Raw genomic sequence first — 10,048 nt, forward strand, 5'->3', positions numbered from 1 at the left:
AATAAGGGAACTATATAGACCCTTAGACTCTATTAATAATGTAGATGGATAAAAGGGAAAAGGTAAAAGATGAAAGACCTTTCCATGGTTGAATTCATTTTAGTAAGAAAGGATCATGGTAAGCATACAAATTGATGTAAGAGCTCGTAGTTGAAGTAAAAGTATACATACTGGTAGCAGTCATCATAGGACAATGTAGCTCTTGGTAACCTCATAAATAATTGAGCCATTTTCATAAAGACCCATTTGGGCATGTTATATATTACATAGAATATTTTTACTTAGGTCAACAAGAGTCAAATGACGCTCCAAGACCAAGTCAAAATGCTAACAACAAGTCAACCTTAAGACGACAACAAGTCGACTCAAAAGGCGGTGAGATGAATACTATAAAAGGAGAGTTTAGCCTAATTTGTTAGGGCATCAATCACACACAAGAAACTCTGAAATCGGTAGAGGGTGGAGAAGTACAACGAGGCATAGGATTTAGACTATCCTTATACACACACACACGCACACACACACAAAATGTACTTATATGATTTCAAATTCAAAAGGTACTTAATAAGGACTTCTTGGAGAAGAAAAATTGCACATTTTATCCTTGGCAAGTACCATCCCTTGCACTTGGTTTCAGTCTGGTTTCCTTCTACATTGTGTACTTATTGGTTTGGTCAATGACTATTCTATGTCTTATTTTCAATAGCTGACTATGCAATGCTTTCCAGGTTTATAATAAGCAATCGTTAAATGTGGATATATGTAATTTTCTACTCATCACCTCAAATTTTCTCATCAATTTCCCACTTTAAATAGGTTATAGTTATTTCATATTTGCATTCAGTATGACTACTAGCCCCATAGGTGAACCCATCATTGTAGTGATCACAAACATCTCATAGTACTTACAAAAAAACTAAGCATGGGAGTTGAGCCATAATTTGAATGGTCCTCTCATACCAAATTTTGTGAGGTCCACTTGGAACCTCATACCAGAGAGAAACACAAACTATTGTTGCAAAATTTTTCGGTATCAAAAGGTATGTGAATTATGGAATCAAGGTCCATAATAAGGTTGAGACCAAAAAAGTGGTCATTTAAGGCCTCAAGATGGATCCTAAAGCTTTTCTCTAGAAATTTTTAAGGTGGGAGAAGTAGTAAAAATGACACATAAAGTTGATTCCTCCAAATATTCTGCTCTAAAATATGGCTGCAAAATAATATATTGATCCAACCACAATTATTTATACTTTACAGGCCTTCCTATTGGATCATATCTAACAACATATGAACCAATTTCTTTACCTAGAACATCTAACTAAAAGGCCTACTCTCATTGCTTAGAAGAACATAATATGCCATTGTCAAAATCCTCCACCTCCTCAACTTAAAAAATAATATTAGGGGAAGGAAACGTTACTTTGAATCGTAACACACCAATATGATTTGAATTGAGGGACAAGCTCAGAAATATATGATTTTAGAAAGGAGAAAGCATTCCACATTACTCTTCGGGTTCACTCAGTGTCGAGATGAGCTTTGAAGAATTGGAGAAAATATTCCCTCTCCAGAAATAGTGATATTAGCCCTCCCAGACCTTCTAAAATCCTGGCACAACTATTGGGAATATTTAAATCGAAGGGACAAATTACCAACTTGGGAGAGACTTCGGTCTAATTTTGTGTAGGAAGAAATTTAACAGAACACTAGATATGTAGAAACATCAACATATGAGGAGGAAGAGATTTTTTCCTTGGTTGAAAAGGGAAATAAGGGCAAGGGAAAGAAGGCCCAAAAAAACCAGAGACTAGCCAGAACAATGGCAAGAAGAAGGACTTGAGCAAGATAAAATGTTTTCGCTACCATGAATTTGGGCACTATGCAACAAAGTGTTTGCACAAGAACTCTAACAAGAAGCCTTCAAGAGGAGTAGGAGGTGAAGCACTTTCCTCACAATTCGAATTAGAATTCATCCTAATTGAATGTATGGACAACACTATAATGGTGAGTGTGTGGTATCTATACTTAGGTTCCATGTTGCATATGACATGATGTAAATAATTCTTTAATAACCTAGAGGAGAAGGATCTCCATATGCACATAGAACTTGGGGATGATGGGTAGTACAGTACCAAATGAATTGGTATTGTAACCTTTAAGAGGGAGTCAGGCTCCCATATTCATCTGAAAGATGTCATGTATGTACCTGGGATGAAGAATAACTTGATCTCTACACTTGTGTTGGAGGATCATGGACATGATGTTGTTTTTAGTAATGGGAAATCATTTCTAAGAAATCTAGCTATTGGGCAAGTGAAAGAGATTGGATTTTGTGTGAAGTACCTCTACAAACTTGAGGTGGAAGCTTGCACTGCACTAAGTTGCACAATAGGACAAGTGTAGAGTTGGGATGTTGGAGAACTCTGGCACAGAGACATGGGACACTTACACCATGGAGCCTTAAAATCATGCAACAGATTACCACTGGTCTCCCGAAATGCACTCTTGACAAACATGATGTTTGCAAGGGATGCACATTGGGGAAATATGTCAAATCCACCTTCTAGGGCTGAGATAATAGAGATGGACTAATCTTGGAGTGAGTCCACTCTAATGTAAGTGGACCATTTTCTACAACCTTTGCAACAAAGCACAAGTATTATGTTATTTTTGTTGATGACTTTTCAAGAAAATGTTGGATCTTCTTCATGTGGAAGAAGGATGATTTTTTCTCAAAATTTATTGAATTCAAAGCATTGGCTTAAAATCATACTGGTAAAAAATTGAAAGCCCTGAGAAGTGATAATGGAGGAGAATATGTATCTAGCACCTTTAAGGACTTTGTGCCAAAGAGGGCATTAGAAGAGAACTAGTAACACCCCATAACCCACAAAACAATGGGGCAGTTGAAAGGAAGAACAAAAGAATAGTGGGAGTATTAAGAGCCATGTTGCATGATCAAGGGTTTCCATTACACCTATGGGCATAAGCATGCAACAATGCAATTTATTTGTAGAACCAGAGTCCTCATTGAATACTTGGCATGATCACACCTGAAGCTTTCTATGGGAGGAAGCCACTTGTATCTCATTTTATAAATTTTGGAGCTATTGTGCATCCTCATGTCTCCCAGGATAGAAAGAAGAAAGTTGAGCCTACAACTAAGATGGGAGTATTTTTCGGATACATAGAGACAGCACATAATTATAGGGTGTATTTTCATCACCCAGGGTGACAGTAATGAGGAGAGATGCCAAATTTGATGAGGAGAATGCTATGACATGCTCTCTAGAGTGAGAGTCGAGTATCCCACCATGGGAGGATCTTATAGTTCCTAAGGAGGAGCCTCATGCAGAGCATTAGGAGGTTTTGGAGCAACCACATGTAGCGGAGTAGACAAGAGGCCAAGTGGAGGTACCCACTCAACCAAAATATTCTATAGAGGGGAGGAAGAGAACCAAAGAAGATGGCAAAATGTTACAGGATACATGGGAGAATTTGGGAGCTCCTTCATCTTAGCATGAGAAGAGTAGGTCACCAGAAAGGTGCATTGGGTATATGGCTCTCATTACAAAGCTCATTGAGTAAGAGCCTTCTTCATTTGAGGAAGAAATTTCTCAACCAGTGTGGGTTGATTCCATGGTGGAGGAGTATGACTTCATCATGAGGAATAGTGTATGGGATGTTGTATTGAGGCCATAGAACAAGTCAGTAGTTGGTTCCAGATGGATCTACCAAGTGAATCATGAATTTTATGGGAGCATCAAGAAGTGCAAGGCTATACCTATCGCCAAAGGCTTCTCTCAGGTAGAGGGAGTGGACTATGAGGAAACATTTGCACCAATGGAAAGATATTCCTCAATCATAATCATTCTAGCATCAACTACATAGATGGAGTGGAAGATCCACCATATGGATGTGGAGAAAACCTTTCTCGATGGTGTTTTTGAGGAAGAAATTTACATAGAGTAGCCAAAGGGATTTGATACATATGACTGGGAGACATGTGTAGACTTAAAAGAGCCCTATATGGTATCAAATGAGAACCTTGAGAATGTTACACTCAGATTTATACATATCTTAGTGGATTAGGATTCACCAAAAGTGAAGAGGATGCCAACCTCTATCACATTGTGGTATATGGCAAGTTGCATATCTTGGTATTGTATGTTGATGACTTCATACTTAGAGGAGATGAGTAGTTGATCTAGTCTTGCAAGGAGGACCTTGCAAGATAATTTGAGATGAAGGAAAAGGAATTGACACATTACTTGTGCTAGAAGTATGGTAGGGTGATGGTGTGATGTTTGTGAGTCAAGGGAAGTATGGCTCTGAATACTTTAGATATTTTACCTGGAGAATTACAAGCCTATGGACACACCTCTAGCTACAAACTAGAGGAAAAATAGTGCTTCCTGAGGAGAAGAAGTAGATGCTACCATCTACAGGAAGCTTGTGGGATCCTTGATGTATCTGGTGAACACAAGGCCTGACATATGTTATGCAACTAATCAGTTGATTCAAGCCATAGTGAAGCCTACCAAGCTTTATTGGAAGGAAAAAAACCATGTGTTGAGGTACCTCAAAGTTAAAATCGAGTATGGGTACATGAGGACAAAGAGAGTGAAGCTCCAAGGCTTCAGTTATGCATATTGGGCAGGGAGTCCATCAGACAAGAAAAGTACTTCAGCTGTTATCTTCAATTTTGGGTTTGCAACTATTTCCTGGTATAGTAGAAAACAAATGTATGTGGCACTGAACTCAATAGAGGCTGAATACATGGCCACAAGTCAAGAAGAATCTGAGGCCATATGGATGAGGAAGATAGTTGTGGGTCTTTTTAGTTAGCAGATGGATTCATGATCTAGGTCGATATTGGTGGCCACCTGCCAATTCCAGTTGGACGCCCACCATTGTTTCTTTCAGTTTTTTTAGTTTCCTTAATTATAGCACAATTTACCATTTTTAGCAGTTTTTCAAGTCCTAAACTTACAAAGCCATTTTGAGGCCCTAAACTACATTTTTTTGGCAATCTACCGCTAGCAATTTTCTAATAAAATTGTCTTTTTCATTGTAGTCCTCGGAGAGATATTTCTAATGGGGTATCATGTGCATCGAGCGGAGATAATATGACCAAGTCACGACTCCAGGAGGTTGGTTGTCCAACTAGCCCCAACGGGGCCCATAAAATCTTGGTGTTACATTTCCTTGGGTTAGGGTTTTGGTTGTTTAGGGTTTAGTCTTATTGTTCAATAATAAAAAGGCCCTTGAGCCTCATTGTAACGGAGTTCAGAGGCATGTAGCCACCACATCTCTTCTCAGAGATAAGCTACCATTGCAGAGCTAGTCTCATTTCCATATTGTTTGTAAGCATATTTCATTATTTGATATTAATCAGAGGAAGCGTTATTTCTGCTACATCTTTGTATTTATGGTTATATCTGCAATTTGTTGCATTCCTATTTAAATTTAGATCAATTCAACAATGATTTATTATGATAATCAGAGTTGTATCAAACTCTCTAAGAATCCAATATTTCATGACAGGCCCAAGCACATTGATATCAGGTACCATCACTTGCAGAATTGTGTGCAGAGGAGAACTATAATTCTACAATACTTTCCAACTAAGAAGCAAGATGCAGATATATTGAAAAAGGTGTTGTCAAGAGGAAAATTTAAATTCCACAGGTGTAGGATATGGGTGGTGCAAAATCCATTTCTTGCTAAGAGGGAGTGGTAGAAATTGTAGCAAGAAAGGCTAAATTTGACTTGTTTGTTAGTCAAATTTAGTAATTTGATTTTACAAATCAGCAAGATGACTTGGATGGTAGTTAACTTGTGTGACATGGACTTGTCTACTTGTTTACTCAGTAAATTCGAGTTATAGGCTAGCAGCAGAGTTGTGTTGTAGTGTTGCTAAATTTTAGCAATATGATTCAATTATTTTCAATTTGACTCAGTTAATTGAGCTCGAGAAACTAGTCGAGTAAGTTGAAGGTCAGTTGAGTAGTAGAATTTTTGTTAACTCAATGTGCTCTCAGTTAAACTAGTCAATCAGCTAAAAATAGGCGATACATGCATGGAATTTGAATTTCCATATTGAATTGGAGGAAAAGGCACATTGTAATTATTTATTGTATACTAGTTTAGTGTACATGCTAGGCATTGAGGAAGGAAATCAATTACTTGGGATTTGCACAAGGAAATAGTGAATTCCCATATTATTTAAGAGCTAATTTCCTCAGGAATTGTGCAAGGAAATAGGATAACGATGGGGCCTTGAATTGACTAAGTGTTGGCCAAAGTAGGACAATCAGTAGGAGAATAGGTTTACAGTGCAAGGTATGCTTCAAAGTTGAAGCAAGACATTCTAATAGTTTCTCATTCTCATATGATTAATGAAAAGTAGTGGAAAGGTTTTTCCCTATTCAGGTTCCCTATAAATATTTGTGTTCTTGTGTTGTTTTGATAATATCATGTCATTGTATGTGTTTCTAAATTGTGATTTCCATTTCCCAAAATAGTAGAGGAAATTTGTAATCTCTTATTTTTAGTTCGAATACATCAGTAGTAGCAAATTTATATTAATGTATACATTCTTAAGGTGTTGTAGGGTACAAATATATCCGTGATGGGTAGATGGAAATGTTCCCAACACTCCCAGTTCTGCCTCGACCACACTCTTGGCCTTTAAGCTTCTCACCCAAAATAAAACAATATTTGGCCAAGTGTATAGACCCTACCCTTACCTCAGATTTGATCACTGGGGTCGATGGATTATGGTTGGTGTCTATGGGATCAACATTGTTCCACTAGGGTTTAGTTTCACTAGGACCTACTAGGTGTTGGGCCTATTAACATGTCAATAAAATCATGTTCTCCCACTTCCTCTCGACCTCATAAAGATAGCATATATGGATTAAAATGAAACCTAGGCTAGGTTCATAAAGAAAAACTACAATTGTTGGGTGCCAACCATCCTGTAGTTTCAAGGAGACTCACGACCCAATTCCTAATACCTAAATTATCAGTTTTGACAAAATAACTAGTGTAGCAATTGATTAAACTAAGTATACCATTAATTTTGAAATCAAATAATTGAATATGAACACATAATTGTGCATTCACCATGCACATAATAATCAATATCATATTCTAGGCACACTTTAAAATTCATGTGCATACATGACACCATTCTAATAATGAATATACAATGAGCTTCAAAACTCAGACATTCATTCACATTTACAAACATGCAAGATCTTGCACCATTCACAATGTAACAAGATTCATCACACTCCATAAGGCAATGCACATAAGCAATGTACACTTATCTGTTTGTTTAATGATGATTGAAAAATGAAGGAAGAACTTCAACTCTCCACCCAATTGTAAGCCAACCACATTGTGATCTTTCTTGAAACTGATTACCCTGAGCTAGATCCAAATTATGAGGGGATGCATATTAAGGGAAATTCAAACTCAAGGCTTAATCACATAACCAAGAGAAGGAGTCCATTGTTTAGTTAGTTTATCAACTGCTCTGCAATAGTAAGCACCAAAGTGACTCACTGACCGAATGCAATGACAGACAAGTTGTCTCTAATCGTATCAACAGAGATCAAAGGGACATAAGTGGAATTGATGTCTAAGAAATCTTGCTAGGAAAAGTTGTCGTGTTCTTCAGAGTCGGCTACCCCCACCAAAAGAAGATTCCAACAAATTGTTGTCTTTATATAAGATAACATGAATGGTAAGTGAAATAACAACCTCGGTATAGGCGCGGGACAGTAGTAGCCTGCAAGCTGGCAGACTTATGGCGCACTATCAGAGTCAAGTTTGCAGTTGTTAGATAATATTGTCTTGAATTGATATGTTTTTGTCTTAAGTGTTAATTGTCTTAAATGAGTTTCGTCTTAAGTGGCCATTGTCTTAAATATAAAGTTTTGTCTTAAAATATTTTTGTCTCAAACTGTTTTTGTCTTAAATATAAAGTTTTGTCTTAAATTGTTTTTGTCTTAAATGTGAATTTTTTTCTTAAAATGTTTTTGTCTTAAAATATTTTTGTCTCAAAGTTTTTTTGTCTTAAATTTAAAGTTGTCTTAAAATATTTTTGTCTTAAACTGTTTTTGTCTTAAATATAAAATTGTCTTAAAATATTTTTGTTTCAATATGTTTTTGTCTTAAATTTTATATTTAAGAAAATTCAATTGATATTAAATTATAATTTAAAATAACTAAAATAAAAAGTTACTTTTTAAAACAAAATATTTCTTTTTTGTCTTAAAAATGTCCTTGGTGTCGTAGTGCAACTTCACAAATTAACGAGAAGTCAAGAATGATGGGTTTTATTTCTTCACGTATTTAAAATGTGGTAAAATTGAAAATACTAGAATTGGAAATGCGAGGCCCAGCAGGGGTGATCCATCAGGTTTTCATGTGTGTTGCTATTTTACTGTGGATTGAATGTATTGAATTTAGAAGGTGCATTAGATGCATTGAATATAAAAACCAGCACGACCCACCTAAATCTGAGTCGATGTATCTTGATATGGATATCAAACCTCGGTTTAGATAGGGTTTGTGTTATTATCCTTATTCAATGAATTGAATGCACACCATCTAAATTCAATGCAACATGACATGGCCATAGATCATTGGGAAGATCGAACATGCATCTCAACGTATCAAATATTATGTAACCTTGAACTTTGCAACCTTGGGGTGCATGAGCTAGGTTGACACGGGTGCCTGGGTTTGGGTTTGTATCAGTCAAGTATTTAATAAATTTTTAGGCAGAAGGATATGGTGATATGGTCTAATGGTTAAGTGGGGAAGTTGGGTCCTCCCATTCCTAACAAGATTATATATACATGTGAACTGCTCTAGGCAAAATAGATTTCTTCGACCGATAATTGAGGAAATAACAAATGTTCCATAAAGAAAATGTAATTACATTGTTCAAGCTACCCTTCTCCAGGTCTATGTCCTGCAGAATGTCTCCAATTTTGGTGCCAAAAAGATGGGTTTTCTCTACAATAAACAACTTTTCTTTCTCTGTAGTCCAGAGCATTCTCGAAGTAGCAGAGAAAGATAAAGCATCCATAGTAACTGCGTCCTCTCCAAACATAGCGAGAGTATCGTTTGCCCTGGTTATTTGAGAACATTTTGATGAGTTGTCGTGCGTTTCCAGGCCACGGTACTCGCCAGCAATCAAATTCAACAAATTGTCCCGCGCTAGAAGTGCTTTGCTCCTGGTTTCTCGTGCTGCGTACTTCAGCCTCGATTTCATCTTCCGATGATGAATCACACTTGGGATTCCGCTATTTCCAAATGAAGAATCAGTGAAGCATCCATTGTTAGAGCCATAAACAATGCCATGGAATTATGTGTTTCGTTATTATTGTTATAATTACATTATGTGATTATAGTTCCTTTTGGTGCTAATATGGTTTACAAATATCACGTGATACCGTCTAAAAAAAGCCCCAAACCTCCGAATCGAATCATACTGTTAGCTCCATTTTCTGTTTATGCGTTTGTGCGCTCTAGCAATCCCGCTATATATGCTTTGGGGATTCTGAAAGATATCGATGCTTATTAAACCACAGGTACCATGTTCATGTTCAATTCAAAATGTTTATGTTCGATTCAAAAAGGGAAAAAAATTGATTGGCTACAAAGTTTATGTTCGATCCAAAAATGGAAAAAAATTGATATATGATTAGATCCGTTAGAGTCAAAATTAAAATAATATAAAAATATTAATTTTTTCATTTTTATATTAATTAAATATCTATAACATAAAATAAATTATTTAAATATATATAACATAAAATAAATGCATTGATACATAAATATGAAAAGAAAATTAATATATAAAATGTGTAATATTTTGAGTGCTATATCACACATAATATTGAATCATGGTGTGAATCCTCAATCGTGAAGCCTCAAAATATCAACAAAAAATATAATAATATATTTGATATCATGAGTCATATACAATGAAATGAATCACTAAGTAATTAATAATTTTCTCTAC

At 36.1% G+C, this 10,048-nt stretch overlaps 1 pseudogene; it reads right to left on the bottom strand.

Annotated features, from left to right (window-relative positions):
* Positions 1-8,866: 8,866 nt before the first annotated feature.
* Positions 8,867-9,295, bottom strand: LOC149259514 (putative plastid-lipid-associated protein 11, chloroplastic pseudogene; annotated as a pseudogene).
* Positions 9,296-10,048: the final 753 nt, after the last annotated feature.

This window comes from Pinus tabuliformis, chromosome 6 (assembly GCF_031772625.1).
Source record: "Pinus tabuliformis cultivar Carrire ecotype Pingquan chromosome 6, CPIR1, whole genome shotgun sequence".
NCBI classification, from domain to species: domain Eukaryota; kingdom Viridiplantae; phylum Streptophyta; class Pinopsida; order Pinales; family Pinaceae; genus Pinus; species Pinus tabuliformis.